The sequence below is a fragment of the Periplaneta americana genome, unplaced genomic scaffold (genome assembly GCF_040183065.1).
Source record: "Periplaneta americana isolate PAMFEO1 unplaced genomic scaffold, P.americana_PAMFEO1_priV1 scaffold_22, whole genome shotgun sequence".
Classification (NCBI taxonomy): Eukaryota; Metazoa; Arthropoda; class Insecta; order Blattodea; family Blattidae; genus Periplaneta; species Periplaneta americana.
Genome location: NW_027185503.1, coordinates 2798569 through 2818657, shown reverse-complemented (window position 1 = coordinate 2818657; position 20089 = coordinate 2798569). Strand labels below are relative to the sequence as shown.

The 20089-nt window shown below is 35.3% G+C and overlaps 1 long non-coding RNA gene across 1 annotated transcript; it reads left to right on the top strand.

Moving 5' to 3' along the window:
• Positions 1-674: 674 nt before the first annotated feature.
• LOC138693825 (uncharacterized) lies at positions 675-19283 on the top strand. The gene is made up of 2 exons (XR_011330527.1): positions 675-835; positions 18911-19283. It is a non-coding gene; the product is annotated as an uncharacterized lncRNA (long non-coding RNA).
• The last annotated feature ends 806 nt before the right edge of the window (positions 19284-20089 follow it).

Sequence of the window (20089 nt, the reverse complement as noted above, 5' to 3'; positions counted from 1 at the left end):
AACCTACTCTACGCAGTAAGAAAATGCTTAATAAGTTTGCTATTGAACGCTACTAAATTCCAACAGTCTCTGATGTCACTGGGTAAGGTATTCCACAAGTGCAAAAGCGAGATTGTGTATGATGATGAATACGATGATGTCGTATGTGTTGGTATGGCTAGTATGAGGCTATTTTGCGTGCATATGAAGAGATTATGATATGATGACAGGTAGCTGAAACGGGAGGCATGTATTAACACTCTTTAAAAGTAGAAGCAGAGTTTGGGTATCCCACCATATGTCTTCAGTGTTTCGAACTGCATCTTCAGGGCATTTAGTACGACCTGAAGGATGACCTATTCTGTCAGGTTCATTATGTCTGGCTACCCCAAGAAACTGGTCCAGGGCTTTAAGTTCCAGTACACAGTGAAATAACCATATGTCTGCTTTTGAACACAATTACCATGAAAGCTTAAAATCTTACACTTATAGGATTATTTTGTATGCATAAGTGTCATGTCATTTTTATTATATAACTGAATGGTTTGAAATTTGCAGCCATATTAAGTTTGTAAGATGCTTGTGGGAAGGGGAACATTTTCATTGCAGATGACAAGTTAGTGAAATAAAGGATTCTGAATATTTTGTAACGTTGCAGTTGGGAGGTCTTGTGTTTGATAAGGAAGTTCGTGCACTACATCGTGGTCTATACGTGACAAGTTTGCCTGTCTGACACAGATGGCAACTGTTCTCAACCTGGAGAGGGTAATTGAAATATCAGATATTGTGGTAATAATTCTGGACCTCTCACTTGGAGTCTCAAGCCTACTGAAGTTCGTCAGATAATGGCTCTTAGGTAAGTCAATTGAGGCAGAGTTCTTTTTATTGTGATATTTTTGTCATAAATAAGAATTGCTTGTTGAATTTCTACCAGTATTCTTACTTGTTAATAGTGAAGTGTACTGTCAAAAGACCCATGCACTGGATTTAAGGGTAAATTCTTTATTCGTAATATGTATGTGTAATTGTTGAATAATCCATATCTATCTAATTTAACATATAAAAAGCAATCAAAATGCAAACATATTTATAACTTGTCGAATACCGTCAATTACATTCCAAACAGTAACTAGTGAACAGGTCAGTGTTAACCCAGACAGCATCTCAAACTATTACGTTACTAAAGTGACCATCATTCCCGGAGTCAGTAACCTGGAGCTGCTTGACAAGCCAACCTGCATAGTCAGGAGGCCCTTGCCCTTCACGGGATTTCATGGCTAATTCTTAATTCTTAACTTTTTAATATGTGCGTCTGGGAAATCGACTCCTGATAATTCATATGCGGCTAATTTGCTTCACAGTCATTTTTTTGTAGGGGGGAGGAGGAGAAACTAACGTCATTTCCGTTTTTACTTCGTTTATGCTTTCTTCCTCCTCAAGAAATTTTCGGTCTAAAATCAGAAAAAATGAATAATCCACTAGGGGGGGGGGGGAAGGCGACAGAGTATTTTTTTTTTTTGCAGTTCATTTTTATGTTCAGATAGGTCTGGTAATATAGTACAAAATATATATATATATATATATATATATATATATATGAGTTCAATCATAAGACATATCTCTTTGCAAATGTTTATTTGCTATGAAGGTATTAAATATATATTTTCGCCTTATTTGGCATCATCAGATATAATAAAATACGTGATCTGAAGCTTGAATGAATTGACAAACGAGCAGTATAATGTACATGGTAATTGAATCTTCATGAGTTTTATGTAAGGTTGTAATAATTGATTTCAATACAATACAAGTTTGAAAGAGTCGAAAGTGGTTGTATATACATATAACTCATGTTACAGGTGTACATACATGATTAAATAGTGAACAATTGAATTATATAAATATCGGCGATGTTAAGGACATTAATTAAAGTTTGATTATGAATGAAAAATGAAGAAATATCATAGATTTAAAATTTGCGAAGAATAAAATGTATTAAAATACTATGTAATTAGTGTAATACTATGTTACAAATTGATAAGTCTTGTGTTGTTAACAATTAATCATTATCAAGATCATATGCTTGTGGCTTCTGCTGTGATGTACTCTTACTGAGATCTTTTTACAAAACATAGAAGATAACAAAATTAACAAAATTTTAAATAAACATAACATAAAATCATATTATAGGTACGTAGATGACACAATTATAATTTACGAAAATGAGACAATAGACAATTCAATTGTAAATTCTTTTAATGAGTTACACAAAAATCTAAAACTCACAGTAGAAAATGAAATGAATAATTCAATACAATTTTTAGATATAAAAATAATAAAACATAAATCCAAATTAAGTTATGAATTTACAGAAAACCAACTCACACAACACACAGTATACCCGCTGATTCAATACACCCCCAAAATCAAAAACAAAGTATGTTTAATTATTTAACAACTAGATTAACACATGTACCTTTGTCCAAAAACAAATATAAAAAAGAAGTGCAAAGAATATTAGACATAGCAAAGGAAAATTTATACAGTAAAACTCTTATTAAGAAGCTAATTCGGAAAAAAGAAAATACCGCACAACAACAAACAGCCACAACCTTAGCAAGATCTAACAATAAAAAATCAAAATCTTGGTCAACACTAACATACAACAAATACATTAACATAACATTTAAAACAAATAATAAATTAAACAATAATATTCATAATACAATAAATACCAGAGATAAATTAAACAGTAAAGGTGTATATATGCTCAAATGCTACACATGTGATAAGAAGTACATTGGACAGACTAAACGCAATATTAAAACAAGATACAAAGAACATGTTTACAATTTTAAGAATAATAAAGATAAATCAAAATACGCGGCACATTTAATTAATACAGGACATGAACTGGGTCAACGTCACGATACACTAAGCATTTTAAAAACTTACAATAGTAATACCAGGGCAGGTAAATCACTAAGTGAGGGAACATACATAAGAACCCATAGTTCAGCTGATATAGTTCCAAATTTCCTCAACAGATGTCATAGCGGACGATATGGCTGGCAGTGACTATGGACTTCACGTAGTAATGTGAGTGGAATCGCTGTCGTTTTTGTGAGAATAGTGTGTTTTATGTGAATTAAGCGGAATTAAGTGAGAGTAAATGCATGTGAGTATACCAGTTGAGCGTAATGCTATGCTATAATAGTATATTTATGATTTTATACTTTATATTGGACAAAAGGTTTAAAGTATTAGTCAACTCTCACGATGCCCAGCTGTTTTGTGCCTGGTTGTAAATCAGGGAGATGGTAGACACTTCTTTAAACCCCCTAAAAATAGTTTCGATGAATGGAACAGGGTAATTCCGAGAAGTGACCGCTCATTGACAGAAAAAGATCGGGTTTGCAATGTTCACTTTAACAATGACATGATAGTGAAGGCAGACTCATTTGTAATACAAGGGAAAACAGTTGAACTAAAATGAGATAAATGGAAATTAACAACAGATGCTGTACCACACCAATTCCCTGGAATTCCGAAATATTTCAATTTTAAACCGAGCAAAAGAAAGGCTCCTAAAATACGAAATAATCAGGCTCATCAACAGAAGAGAAAAAAGACTGAGGAACCCAAAATTATATCACAAGAATCGAATGCATTTAGTGAAGCAGTGGATGAAGCCGATTGTAAGTATTCGTCGATTATAAACAATGATCTTTCAGATGAAGTGATTCAACTTCGGAAAGAAGTAAAGCGGCTGCGACTTCTCCTCTCTGAAAGTAGGAAAAAGAAGCGGGGTTATGTAAATGAAATAAATAAATTAAGAAGGTTGTTAAGCAGATATAAAATAAATTTGTTAAATGATAAACAAAAACTCGTGGTTCGAACTATGACTAAGAAGAGTGAGACATGTCCACGAGGAATGAGGTATGAATCAGAATTTATCTTAGAGAGTTTGATGTTATTAATAAAATCGAGAAAAGGTTGTGAATATTGTTTGAACCATCAGTTATTGCCATTGCCTTCACTTTCTTTGTTAAGGAAGCTATCCTGTGGGATGAAATGCAATTATGGTGTTAATCCATATGTACTCTCAGCAGTAGCTAATAATATGGAAGGAGATGATGACAATCGCCGTAATTGTGTTCTAATATTCGATGAGGTGAAATTAAGAGAGGATATCAGATATAATTCGAGTAGCTGCACTTTTGATGGATTTGTTAATATGGGCCAATTCACAAAGGAAGAAGCCAAAAATGTTCTAGGAGATCATGCTTTGGTATTTTTCCTCGTCCCTTTAATGAAGAACTGGGTGCAGCCTATTGCTATTTATTTAAGTAAGAACGCAACTGACGGCGCCACCCTAGCAAAGATAATCGTACAAGTCATTGTGGAACTAGAAAAGAACAATATAAGGGTGGTGGCTTTCACTTGTGATGGTAGTCAACCTAACAAAAAAGCATGGAAGGAACTTGGAATTTCCGGGAAAATTAACCAGGTTAATAATTATGTAACCAATCCTTGTGATTCCGACAGAAAAATTTTGCTCTTGGCGACATTTGCCATGAAATGAAGTGTGTCCGAAATAATTTCCACAAGTCAAATAACGTTGTGTACAATGGCAACATCATACAATATGATTATTACAGGAAACTCTACAGTTTTGACATATTGTCAGGCGATGGGAAGAGGCTAGCTCCGCACATAACATCAAGTCATTTAGACCCTAGGCATTTCAGAAGATGAGCGTAAAACTAGCGACGCAGCTCTTTAGCAGGTCCGTGGCTTTGGGTATTAAATTTTGCAGAGAATGAGTGTACATGGATTCGAGAACAGTGAGAACACTGAAATGTTTACAAATGATATGAACGACTTATTCAATGCAATGAACTCTAAATTACCAATTAAAGGACTGCAAAATGATGATAAGTAACACAGAACCCTGAAAAAATTCAACGAAGTTCTCTAGCACAACGATAATTCATTTGCATCGAATCAGACCTTGGAATCTCTTAGAGTTACCGTGAAGAGTACACTTGACTTGGCTGAAAGTTTTTGGGCGGCAGGTTATAAATATGTTCTACCTGCCAAATTAAACCAAGACCCTGCTGAAAGACATTTTGGTCTTATCCGAGGTTTGAGCAGTGATGACCATCCAACGTCAATTGATTTCCTAAACTTACACCAGCTCCAGTCCATCTACGTGCCAGAGAAAGGTGTATTGTCATCGAAAGCAAATTGTGAAGATACAATTGATAATAAGCTGACATCATTTACGCAGCAAATCCGAAATATGGCACGCATTAATGTTGAGAAAAGTAGGAACATTAAGGTGGATATCGAGAAACAAATCAGAGAAAAAATTTCACTGACAGACATTGAACCGGAGTTGACGCCTTTGGATCTGTCATTTGATAACAGCGCAACAAGATCAGCCAACAATATTGTTTATTATTTGTGTGGGTACCTACTTCACACAGCACAAAAAAGATTTTTGCAATGTAAGGAATGTTTGAAGTCTTTGCAGAGAGAAGAGACTGAAATTAGTTTCGACTTACAGCATCTTAATACAGTAAGGGACTTTGGAGAAACGACAAAATTTCTGAAATATCCTTCTCTGGCTTTTTATGATGTAGCCTAATAAAAAGAATCGACACAACTCTTGACAGTAAGTTAAAGAATGACAACGCATTGTGGGGTGATGTATTTTCAGATTCTGTCGAAATGATGTATGAACTCCCAGTTTTTCGTTCTCTGTGTTGTTCAGAGGAACACTTATTTGTATATTTACCTCAACTGGTATTTCACTATATTAAGTGTCGGTTCATTTTCTGCGCTAGAGAAATGTCAAGAGAGAAGAAATCTAAGACAAGTGCAAAATCCACGCGGAAACTCGCAAAACTTTCTTCTACTTAGAGGTAAGATTTCTTTCCACTCAATTAGTTTCGTAATTTGTTTAGTTTAACTTCACAGAAATAATTATTCTCTTTTTAGGAAACAAAACACATGCATGTTTCCATACACTGACGATGTAGTAAGTGGAGAAAATATTCTCACTCCCTTTAAACACAGTCGAGCCAGGGCGGTTAAATCACATAGCTTTACGCAGAGCGCCACATCAAACAGAGCTAGCACCACCACGTGGCGGAAACGGTGAACTATAACAGTTCTCACACTTATTGTTTTACCCGCCCTGGTAATACTTACATAAATGCAGCCAAAGAATATTTCATTTCATATTATTATAATGAAGATAGAAATATAATTAACGAAAACTTATTAAATTTTAGAAATCTGTTATATACAATTTAAAGCAGACCCATCGGCACCACGATACAACGTCGACGACATGCTAGCCAATATAGTTCCCCTTTAAATCACTACGCCATCACACAGCTAAACACATACGATCACCCTGTCCTCAGTACACTCCAAACCACCGAGCAACACACATCTACAAACAAATAGACGCACATACACACGTAAGTAATCGCAAACCGTTATTAATATCTTAATTATTTACTACAAATTTTCACTCCTGATCATAATAGTTATTCATTAATACACATTTACATTTAATCTTCCCCTCCCCTATGACCAACTGTTCATACTGATCGAAGTACATTATAAAACCAATATTTCCTTATTTTCAGAAAGCATCTATATATACAGTTCCTGATAACCATGATTACGCACAACAAACCACCAATGACAACTATTTTCAGCACGCATTAAATCAAATAGAATACTCATGTCCAAAATCCAAGCGTACATATACGTAACTAATCTTAAACAATTTATTAAATTCACAAGTGCACAACACACGCTAATTACGATTCACAACTGATTCATATCTTTCCCCCTTTATTTCAATACATCACAGCAGAAGTCACAAGCATATGTTCTTGATAATGATTAATTGTTAACAACACAAGACTTATCAATTTGTAACATAGTATTACACTAATTACATAGTATTTTAATACATTCTATCCTTCGCAAATTTTAAATCTATGATATTTCTTCATTTTTCATTCATAATCAAACTTTAATTGATGTCCTTAACATCGCCGATATTTGTATAATTCAATTGTTCACTATTTAATCATGTATGTACACCTGTAACATGAGTTATATGTATATACAACCACTTTCGACTCTTTCAAACTTGTATTGTATTGAAATCAATTATTACAACCTTATATATAGCCTCATACATAAAACTCATGAAGATTCAATTACCATGTACATTATACTGCTCGTTTGTCAATTCATTCAAGCTTCAGATCACGTATTTTATTATATCTGATGATGCCAAATAAGGCGAAAATATATATTTAATACCTTCATAGCAAATAAACATTCTTGTTTTAAGATTCTGTCACACTGTAGTACTGTATAGTCAAGGTCCGTGGACGGTCTTTCGCTATCGCTCTCACAGGTCCCTTCATAACAGCCTTTAAAGAGAAAGTGAAGGCGTTGTAAATCTGTGACATCACCACGGGAACACACTCCACTCTCATCCCCTTGGCTTGTGCTGCCTTTTTTTGTAATTACTGGAATTTAGAAAACGTGGAGTGCGTTTGTGATTTTGGTATAGACTTTGCTAGTGTGCTGTTTATAATAGGCCTATATTGTTACTATTATAGCATGAAAAATGCCAAATTGTGTGGTGAGCGAGTGTCAGAATTATAGCAGGAAAATTAAAGGCTCGAGTGTTATTTATCATACGTTTCCCTCTGATCCAAAGCTGCGAAAGATTTAGAGATTAAGTGTTATCGAAAGGATAAATTTAATCTTGAAACTGTGTTCCGAACATTTCACATCTGATTTCTATGAGCGTGATTTGAATGCCGAGCTTTTGAACATACCAGTAAAGAAAACAATGAAATTAAATGCCCAACCGTCGCTGATTTTATGAGTGTGCTATGTGAAAAACAGTGAGATAAACAGTGCTAGAAGTAAACATGTAGAAGAAAGAACTTGCAGAAAAAGGTTTTATCTTAGATAAGTGAACATTAATTAGATGCAAAGACAATAGTGCATCGGGACGATCCATTGGGCGTGTTATATTTCGTCTGTTCATTAGAAAATGAGGAACTGAATCTCAAAAAAAGAAAATGAAGAAGTAAGTAAAGAAAATGAAAAACTTAAATTAGACATCGAAAAGTTAGAGTCTAAATTAGAAACATAATTTGACAAAGAAAGTGTTTAAATCACTTAGTAAATGGAAAAGTAAAATATTTATTAGCTGAAGTGTTCACTCCAGGGCAAATAAAAATGCTTATTAGTGGGAAAAGGAAGCAAAGATGGGAAGAACAAGACATGATCCCTGTATTAGCATTACAATCATTTGAGATCACAGGTGGGAATTACTCTACCAAGCGTTGCTACCCTGCAGCGTTGGACAAAAAAAATTGCCCTTTTCTCCTGGTATTCTTACACCGTTACTGAAAATTTTAAAAGAACAGGGATTGTCTTTGAGTGAAATGGATAAGTTATCAATGTTACTGTTTGATGAGATGAATGTCAATGGTGTCATTTGTTAGGATCGTGAGGGTCCTCACAGAAATGCTTAAATTGTAATGATCCGAGGATTGACAGGTGAGTGGAAGCAGCCCCTCTATTATGATTTCGATAAAACAATGAACAGAGAGCTACTGTTCGAAATTATATCTGAAATTGAAGCGGCAGGTTTCAGAGCAATTGCAATTGTTTCTGATCTGGGTGGCGGCAATGGAAGACTGTGGAATAAGTTACAAATAAATGTAAATCAAACCTGCTTTTCAAATCCTGCTTGAGATAAAAATATTTGGGTTTTTGCAGATTTGCCCCACCTGATTAAGTCATTAAGGAACCATTTTATTAACAGTGGGTTTCAATTGAATGGCAAATGGCAATGTAGTAGAAAAAATGTAATTGGACGGATTATTAAATCCAATTCTTCGGAGTTGTAGCTATTCCCGAAATTACATTGGGGTCACATTACTGTGCAAGAGAATGATAGCCAAAGAGTTGTACCTGCCATGGAATTTTTTTCACATTACACTGCTGCTCTGATTAAATATTTTATACCTGAATGTGAAGAAGTACATGAATTTTTTCAACTCATAAATGACTTCACAGATGTAATGAACTCGGGAATTCCAAAACATCCTATACACAATAAACTTAAATATGTCTTCGGGATTAACCACAAGGAACAAGTAGAGATATTAGATAGAATGGAGAAAACAATAAAAGAACTGAGAGTCAGAAGCAAAAATACTCTTCTACCTTTTCAGAATGGCTTCCTTACTTCTAGTAAGGGCTTGAAAGTGTTATAGGTCTATAGCTATTTAAAAGAAAAAGGAATTGATTATATAATGACTAGGAAACTCAATCAGGACGCCCTGGAAAACCTGTTTTTCCAAATTCGTGGGATAGAACTTTTTATAATAACCCTCTGCCCGTTGAAGTGAAAAATTGCTTGCGCCTATTAATATTAGGATGTCGCCTTCCCCACCCTACAAGTGCCCCAGCAGAAGATTCAGGTGGAGTAATAATAACAAAGCAAGTTTTTGAGGATCTCGTGGACATTTCTCATGAAAGCGTGAACGAAATCCCAGAGGAAATAAACCCATTAGAGGTAGATATTGATGATAGAATTGACATTACAGATCTAATGAAAAGGAAAGAAATAGAAACACTCAGATATGTTGCTGGTTATATTCCTAGAAAATGTAATAACAAAAGTGCAGTTTCAGATGCCAATTCCAGTCAATAAACTCCAGGATGGATAGAGATCGTTTCACGTGGTGGGCTGGTTTATCCCTCTTCTCAGTGGATGGCAACAATTTTATTGAAGAGTATAAAGTTATATTTAAAAAATTTCATAAAAAATCAGTCAAAAGAAAAAAGAATGTAATAGCCCGTTTATTTAGACTTTTGAGGAAAAAGCTTCGAAATGAAGATCCGAAATTATTGAAGTTATTTAGTAGAGCATGGACATCTTTTAGAATTCGTTACCTAAATAGAAGGAAACAGGACATCGCGTCCTTCTAAAGACTAGGTGAGTCAGTTTAAATTTTGTGAAACAGTCTTAAAATAAATTGTTCTATTTGTAAAATCAGTGTTAAAATTGGGATATTTTCATTCCCCGCTGGTATTGAAATCCCTCCTCAACCACTTCACTGAAATGGGTTAATTTACAAAATATTTATTTAGCAATCCTGTATAAAATTAATTATTATTAATTAGTTTTAGTGCACACTCTACTCCAATGTTATTAAGGGAAATTTAATACATTTTGCATGCATAATGTAAATTCTGTCGTTCACATGTGTAGTTTTTATTTATTGAATACTACTTTAATATAGGCCTAACTAATATTTTGAGGCTCGGAAACAGAAATTGAAATGTAAAATAAACTAAATATATTGTGCAATGAGTATTCGTTAAGAACTTTCTTTAAAATTGGACTGAAATATTCTACAAAGGTTAGAGATACAAAAGCAAGTACAATGAAGCATTCATAATAGTTTTTATATTGCTAAGAATTTGGAAAGTAAACCATCACTGAATTAAAAAAAAATGAGATATTGTAATGGGAGTTATACCCCTAAACCTTTACTCCTCCAGTGTATATGTGGCCCTAACAAATATATAAATATAGATGTTTAAATCACTTGGTTATCACTAGAAAGTGCAAGCCGAGGATTGAAAATGTGTATAGTGTTCCCGTGGTGACGTCACAGATTTACAACCCTCTTGACTGTCCCTTTAAACACTGTTATGAAGGGACCTGTGAGAGCGACAGCGACCGACCATCCACGGACCTTGCTGTATAGTTATAATTAGGGCTCGGAAGTTGATGAAATATCACCTTTTTTCTGAGACATCACAGACAATGCAGAATGCAATACAAACGTGTTTCACTTCAACACGAACCAATATAGCCTACTTTTATTTTGTATTTTTCGGTCTTTTATTGTCTATTGGTAATTTTTTAGGAAATGTTCCACTTTTTGTTGCATTTTTTGCCCTTTTCTCCTGATGAACGGATTTTTTTTTTTACGCTGTAGTCGTAGTCTATATTCAAGAACCTACTGCAGATTGCTCACGCAATTCGATTGCGTCTTACAGGAATTTTCCTTATGGTTTCATAAGCCTGGACTCTGATCACGTGTGTTACGTGCTTCCCCCATTCAACAAAACAGAACAAATGCTGCAGCCAAAGTGCTTGCAGGCAGCATATTGTATCACACAAGTGAAGATGTAAAAATTCCGAAAGTAAAATAAAGCAAAGTTTTTTTGCTACAGTTAGTGACTGACTTTGGTGACAATGTATTTTCCATAGTTGAGAGTATACTATTTTTTTATTTTTTACCGTTATAATCATGGTCATTTTCCTAAATTTTAATGTCATATTTTCAGAAATTTAGTGTCATTTTATAGGCCATTTTTCTGTGATTTTTAAGTCTCAACTTCCAAGCCCAGGTTATAATGGTTCAAAGTCTTTTTGCACTGTTTCACATTTTGCGCTTCATTTTGAAGCGTATTTTAGTAACTGAACCTGTCAGAGTAACTTTTACTGGATTTCAGATAATAATAAAATATTTTGAGGACAATTCGCGATTTCTGATATTTCGCGGAAGTTCATGCACTAATTATTGCGAATTATCGAAAGTCGACTGTATATGAAAGCATATGAAAGAACTGTCAAAATTAGCATTTGTCACTTGATTGCAAGGTTTTTCTTCATTTTTTTGGTTATACCAAAATAGCATCAGGCCAGAGAAAGCAATTTGTGTGTTCTGATGAGAGAAAACCCCTTACTACAGTGCTGTGAGGGTTTAGACGAAAGTATGGAAAAGCTGCGCATAGCAAACCATCAATTTGTATTTGGTATGAGGGTTGTGTATGTAAATACAAACAAACCACTCATAAGTGAAGAACATAATAAAGTCATTTGTCAGTCATTTATGTGAAGCTCTCAGAAGTATCTTAGACTTGTCATTTTATGACATACCAAAGAACAGGTATTAAATTGAATGTAGAGGTTGTATGAAATCTCCTGTTATGAAGCCACTGAATTTCTCTTAAAATGGGATTTAGTGAAAGAATGTGTATGTCCACACTGTCAACAACACTGAAGAAGTTTAAGATACAAAATAACCTTCTGAGTCCTCAGAGTATAGTATACTATACTATATTTCATACGTGATGATTAAGAATCATTGATGTAGCTCAGTCCTGCTGATCCAGAGCTGCTCTCGGGCTTGGGTCGGATCCCCCATTTGGTGCCAATGATTGGTTTCTTCCGATGTTTTCCCAACCCGTGAGACTGATGCCGGGTGGTCTATGGCGAGTCCTTGGCCTCACTTTATTTCATCCCCATTTGGTCTGAGTACCTGGTTGGGTTTTTTCCGAGGTTTTCCCCAACCGTAAGGCAAATTTCAGGTAATCTTTTGGCGAATTCTCGGGTCTCACCTCATCTCACTACATCTCCCCAAAAAATTGTAAAAAATTGTAGAAAATTGCAAAATTGTAATTATAATCTTGTAAAATTTTGACTTGTTCCACACCTTAAAGTTTCATTGCTAATGTAAGATCTATGGAATATAATAAATGAAATAAAAAAAATGAAATGAAATAAGATCTATGTGTAGAGACCCGAAGTATAGTATAATATACTTGCATTTGTACCCTAACTGTAACTTGCAGAATATTGTCTCATGTCAGTGACTTTTTTTTGAAGTGTAGAATTATATTGAACTTTAAAAATAAAACGACAAATGTCTCAGGACTCAGGAGGTTAAAGATACATGGATTAAAATTGATAATGAAATATTCTGCAGTGGGTAGCAAGAAATTGAATATCAGTATGATGAGATGTGGGTTACAGTAGAACCCTGTTTATCCGAAACAATGGGGGCAGAGGTGATTTCGGATAAGCAGTTTTTCAGATAAACTGTAAATTCCAAAAATTCCACTTTTCTATGAAGAAAAAAATTATGATTAAAAATGTCTCTATGTTGAGAAGATTAACTCCATACGTAGATGCATTTTGCAGCGGGAGGGAAGATGTTCATCATAAACGTGGACCTGGCAGACTGTTGTTGGTTATGATTTTGTCAGAATCCTTCTCATTCATTCAGTTTCGGTCATCATGTGAATGGTGCATATTACAGTTACTTTCTGGAACACCATTTACAACCAGCGGTGTACCGTAAACGTCCAAATCTCCTACATGATGGTTCTCGCTCTCACATAGCTGCCCCTGTTGTTAATTTACTTTGCAGATGAAACTGGGAAATTATGGAGCATCCTCCATACTCCCCAGATATGAGCCCATGTAATTTTGAACTTTTCGCGAAAATGAAATTCCCACTTAGAGGTTCGTTTTAGAACCAGACAGGCAATATAGCAGCAGTAGAGCTAGTGCAGTCTGTTCGAAGATTAGTTCTGGATGGCATCTGTCGTCTCCCTGAGGTGTGGAGGTGGGCTCTTCGTGTTGAAGGAGATTACTTCTGAGCACTGCAACACTGTGACTGTTCCAAAAATGTTTTCTTTGTTGTTAATTCAAATGTTGCCACTAATTATTGAATGACCTATGTAGAATACCTCAAAGCATAAGGCCACGGTTTGAATTTCTTTGCATCCCATTTTGGATCAGGTTGAGTCCCATTCTCTCATTATTGTTTAAGTTCCTAATTAATTTTGATATAATGTCATGGGATAGGAGGTGGATATAAATAACGTGTTTGCAAGTTGATCTGCCTGTACGTTGCCTGGGATTTTGACATGTCTAAGGTTCCATAATAGATCGATGTTATTGTTATTTTCCTCGTTTGTGTAATAGATATTGGCAACCATCCTGTTCTTGTAGAGTTGTGAATGTTGTCTATATTGATCAAATCGGAACATGTAATAATATTGTGGTTATTGCGAGGATTTCAGTGGAGTAAACAGACCAATTATCCTGAACATTAAATTGTTGGCTGGTATTGAATGGCACATTGAAAAAGGCGGCTGCTGTGCCCTGCTTAGTTTTGGATCCATCTGTATATATTACTGTTGTTGGTTTGTTGTCGATAGTGGTGTAATGTTCTAGGCTATGTTGGAATTGTTGAGCAATCATCATGCCTAATTGTTTTCTCAAAGTCATTAGTTTCAATCAACCACGTATCCAGTAATATGTCATATTCTGTACTGTAAAGACAAATTAAATTTCTGTGTATTATCTAAATCTTTCCATTGTTTGAACTGTTGTGCTATTTTGTGATTAACATTTGTATGAAGAGTCAAATTAATTCTATATTGAAGTTTCAGTACTATCTGCAGTTCCCCATGAGATCAAAATTTTCCATAAATTTGAGTTCTCTCTTTGTAAGCACTGTAGAGAGTACTCGTTTGCTGTCGGTCTCAGTGATGCCAACTGTACCATCATATGACACAATGTACCACGTACCATAATGCTAGTACTATTGTATGCAGTATCATAATTTCATTTCTGTCAATAACCCAATTTTATTCTGTATTTTGAACAACTTTTTTTTTTTTTTTACTGTACAACATAATTAGTTGAGTAAGAAATTTGGTGTCTTATCATCATTCCATATGTTGTAAGACCTGTTGTTAACTTAATTTCAAATGGAATGAGTGTTCGTAATTTATAGCGTGTTATATTTGAATAGAAGTATGACATCATTTTTGTCAACAAGCGAAGCTAACAGAACCTCACGAGTTCACAGCTTACTATGATCAGGAAATAGAAAGTCGAGTAAAAGGATGTTGGAGAGCAGATGGCTGGCAATCATTCTCGTACAGTGGTCCCAAAAAAAATGGCTAGCTGGAATTTTGTAAGTCTCAAAAAAATAGATTTGAGCATGCATGGGAAAGGCCCAGCTGAGTTCACAAGATAATGTATTTTTAAAGGATTATGTCAATAATTTCAATCTAGATATGCACTAATAAGGGATAAATCATTCCTTTCCAACTTACTCTATTGTAAAAAAAGCAGAATAGTGGTTTAAAATGCCAATTAAATTGCCCGTTATAGTAGATTCGAAATGCCCCCCCCCCTTGGTATATACAGTCAACTCCGGTTATAGTGAACCTCTGCGGACCAGTATATTTCGTTCACTAAATCTGAAATGTCTGTTTTTATACTACTGACATTGCTGTACATACAGTATTAACGTCCCTTTGGATCAGACCACGCTCAATATCAGTACTGTTATTGCAAGTTTTCTTGAACTTCCTGAGCGAGGACAGAGGGGCAGAGGGAAGGAAGTGCATAACGTGGGTGGAGCCAACTGAGTTGTTTGCGCATGCTCCGCATCATAATCTCTTGTCAAGAAACATGGAATTATTTCTTTCACTGCATACCAGTAGTGTTAACATGGAGCAGCAACAACAGGGCAGTAATAAATTATGGTGAAATCACACCACCGCGGAGACAAAGTAACACTGTTATGCACAGCAGAGAAAGAGAAATTATTGCAAATATAATTAAGTGTTGTGAGGAGGAATAATTAAACAAATGTTTGCTCGAACCTTTTGATAAGGAATATGAGAGAGTGGCTAAATACTCTGACAAAAGTATTAGTTCCTTGAAGAGAATTAACACTAATATTGAATTACAACCGAATGAACCTCACACTACTCCAGGAAAGAATAGGTATGTAATGTTTACAAATTATTGCTATAATAGTTATGTGCAATAGTGTGTGCACTGTGAGCGACAAAATGAATTACTGTTGTAAGTTGTTATTTTGTTATAGTTCTGCAAAACATATTATTTCATTCCAGAATTAGGACTTGTGTAAAGTTGAAGTGGACTTCGATCAACATGTCATTCAGGATACAATCAAAGAATTCTATCTTGTTCAGAAAGTAGTATCTACGATTAAGAAGATAATTCCGAATGGATGATGTTATTGACGAAATAATAATTAATTTTGGACTAAGTGATGAAGACAATGACGATGATGGCAGCAATGATAGTGATATGGATTGTGTAGAATTGTGAATTAATGTAAATTCAAATAATAGGCCTGTAAAATATTGTTATAAGAATATGTACATATCAGCTGTAGGTGTAAGTCATGTAGGCCTATATAATGTATAGAAATAGCTGTAGTAACTCCGCCATTGCCAATCCCCAGCCCGGATGAGAGAGGAGTGTACACATGATTATATTTAAATACTTACTCATTACAGGTTAATTAAAACCTGCTACGAAAACATGTTCTCCTCTCAAAATCGAAGTGTTATGAGATGATGATGTCGTATTGAACCAAGTTCTTTTACAGTAGAGGGCCGTAAAGTGAAAGAACCAACGTTTTCTGAAAAGAGTCACGTTACTCAAGGGATGGGCATCCTTGCTGTGCCGTTACTTTGATGAGTACATGTCATACCGAGCAGTTTTGGAAAGACAGACTTAGGGGATGTAAGGTTCAAGATATATTGCAATAACAGTACTAATGTTCACTTTATCTTCCAACTTAAACACTTTATGCTTCGACATCCTGATGTGCACAGTTCGAAACTTGAATCTAATCTGGTCATGTAGGTAGTAGGCATTGACCGATTTCGCACCTCTTCCCACTAGAGGTATGCTACTGTGTACTCAGCCTTGGAATTTCCCGGGGTTCACTTTTACAAAGATGCGGGAGGAAGGGTTGAGGATCATTTTACTGTAATCCTTCTTGTATTTACCCATTGGTCATCACTATACTCCCTTTTACAAAAGAAAAGACTTCCTCTTCCTATTCATCTAATAACCTCTTTTAAAGAGGTCAGAACTAATCCTTCCTTTATTCCTCACTGCATACACTATTTTCTTTAACATGTTTCATACTGTCCAGGAATCTGAACAAATCCTTTGTCTTTCAATGCACATAAGGAGTAGAAGGTTTGAGATTTTGTTCTGAACATATTCTTGGAAGTTTATAGGAGAAAGGGTTTCCTAAATTACTATTTTGACCATTTTAAAATTACATTTTCTTGGGAAAGTTATGTAGTTTTAGGTTCACTATAATCAAAGCGAGGGTTCACTATAAATGGAAATATAAATGTACTTTTTAATGTATGAAGGTCGGGACCAACTATTTAGGTTCACTATAGCCGAATGTTCACTATGACCGAGTTCACTATATCCAGTTTTGACTGTACATGTAAATAGGCGAGTATCTGCAAGCCTACAGAGTGGCTCAAAGCAAGAGCTTTGGTTCTGTAATCTTTCCATCATGAGTTTGAATCCACATTGTGACAGAATTACTTAATATTGTTTTTAGCATATCTATGTAGTATAATCATATTAATTTAGCTTACCTAAGAACCCTCTAAACATTCAGTATTTAGCAAATGGATTTGGTTTTCAGGACTGAGTTCAGTAGATGAATTATTGTCTGTTATTTTTCTACATCTTAATATGATTTAATTTATGTCATTAAGCAGTGAAATAACAAAGGAAGTTACCATAAGCACGACTTCTTTTTTAAGTTCTTGTCTTTAAACTTTTATGAGCAAGGTCATAATGTGGAAAAGGCATTCACTGCAATGCTTTGTCTTAGATCACGCACTGAATTCCAAGGTTCGAGTTACTTGCATCTGTAGATTTTTTTAAAGGTTCTAAAATTAAAATCATGCATTTTAGGCACTGATAAAGGAAACTAAATAATAAAGTATTATTTTACAACAAAAAACATAATTATGGCATAAAATAAAACCATCATATTCCGTAATTGAAATAAAATAATTTAAAATATCTTAAGAAAAACACATTTGATTGGAAGTTTATCTTTCATGCTATTGGATGAGTTCCTCGCAATCCCTAGGACATGGACCATATCACAGGTCTATATGAAATTAATCTGCCAGGACATCGCAGGCATTCTGGACTAGTTGTTCTAATTCATCGGCAGTCACAGGAGATGCATACAGCCAGTTCTTCTAAAGCATTGAGGAGAACACGTTTTAATTTTTCAGACATTTCAATGGAAAAGACTTTACCAGTGTGACTTAGTTCTAGAGCAACGGTTCCCAAACTTTTTCAGCCACAGAGCCCTTTTTGAACCAAAAGTTTTGTGCCGTTTTATTTCGGCACGTCTTTTTTTCCTTTCTATTTCTTTTACATTTTTCTATCTTTATACTTTTCTCTGTTAGTTTTAATTATTCTAACTCTTCATAGATGGCTTGTAGTTTTTTCCTTTCTGATCTAGTTCTTCTTACTTCTCGTAGATGGCTTCTTTCCTCTCACCTTTCTGTTTTCCCGTAGTCTATGGTGTTCTTTCTTGTAATCTGTGATGAGTTGAAAACAAGGGCCTAGCCTATGGCTGGCGAGTGATTGGTTGATTCCTTGGGGAGAATTTAGTATTTATTGCTGATTGGTTGATACCCTGGGGAGAATTTAGTATTTTTCATTACATTACCCAATTGGTTAAGATAGAGACGCCGTTTGGTATTTCACCTGTGAAGCGAGTTGTTCGGGCTATTGCAGTCAGTACGCTAGAGGGATAGCTTGGAGGTAGGACATGTGTTGTGATGGGCACGAGCTCTTATGTAGGCCGGGGATCGAACTGGGTTCGATAAGTCTACTAGTAGCTACGTAGTCCAACGTGTTGTGGGAACCTGCGAGTGTATCGCAGAGGTTGCAGTCAGTACGCTAGAGGGATGGCTTGGAGGTAGGACATGTGTTGTGATGGGCACGAGCTCCTATGTAGGCCGGGGATCGAACTGGGTTCGATAAGTCTACTAGTAGCTACGTAGTCCAACGTGTTGTGGGAACCTGCGAGTGTATCGCAGAAGATATTCGTGTGGAGTTTAGCGGAGAGTTTTGTGATGTACTAATTATCTTGAACGGCATTCATTTTTCTGTCTGACTAGCGTGCAATCAACTCTGGTTAAATACCGGTCGGTATTTTTATTTCAGGTTATTGTTTCTCTAGCTGTGATATAATTAAAAGTCTACCACAAACTACAAAGAGTTCTGTGAGTTGGTTTTGGTTTACATTTTACTTAGTTATTGCAGTAGAACGAATTTGAAGAGTATGAAATTCACACTGAAGGCACCCATTGTTGTGTGACTTTTGAGGGGTGGCCAATTTGAGTGTAACGGCTATGTGTGTGTGCTGAGTGTTGGTTATGTCAAGGTTGTATGACAAGATGGATGCCAGCGAGGGGGAGTACCTACCTATGTAAGGTAATTAGCTGGATTTGATTAACATTACTCTGTGAAGAAGATATTTTCTGTGCTACGAATTTATTTTGTTGTTTATTTTAAATAAATGGTTGTGTTTAACATAGGGAGTGTGAGTTGTCACTTAACTACCTCAACACGCAGATTACCATCCTGAACATAATGTTTCATGGCAAGGTTATTTGGTATTATTAGGATATTTATCCTTTATTTCATTAACAAAGAAGACCAACCAGACCCAGCAATGGTTCAGTTTCTCGTGGAGCCCCAAGAAATGTTTAGTGTTTAGTTCTGTCTTCTATGTTTTATGAAGCATGCTAAGCATGAAACATATACGGAAGTGTGAATAATAAGGTACATATATTAATAAAGGAAACAATAGTGAAAAAAAACTAGACAATATTATTTCAATTTACAAAATGATATAACTAGTTAATATATTTAAAAAAATGTTACAGTGTTACATGCATACTCGAAGTTCCTGTTCCTTGCGGCAGAATTTGCCAATGTCCGATGTCACAGAAGTTAGTTGAAGACTCATATCGTCTTCTGCATCCAAATGAGCTCGATATTTTGTTTTTGTAGCCGTGTACCTCGAAAGGCCATTTCACAGAGGTACATAGTACCAAAAGCAGCAGAGCAATTTAGCTTTTGAACTTCATATCGAAAGATCTTCTTCTAACTGAGATCAAAATTCGGAAAGTGGTTTGCTTTTAAATGATGCCTGAGAGTGGCTGTCCGAAACCATGTCTATAAGGACCTCATATCTGCCGCAGTGAGGGCTGCTGGTTTTGACTTCAATGGAAATGGCTCTACATTTCACTCATATTTAATTCGAATTGATTCCTGAGTGTCCCATGGAAAGTATGAATTCATATTTTGAAGCAAATTATGAAGCTGTTCTTTTATTAT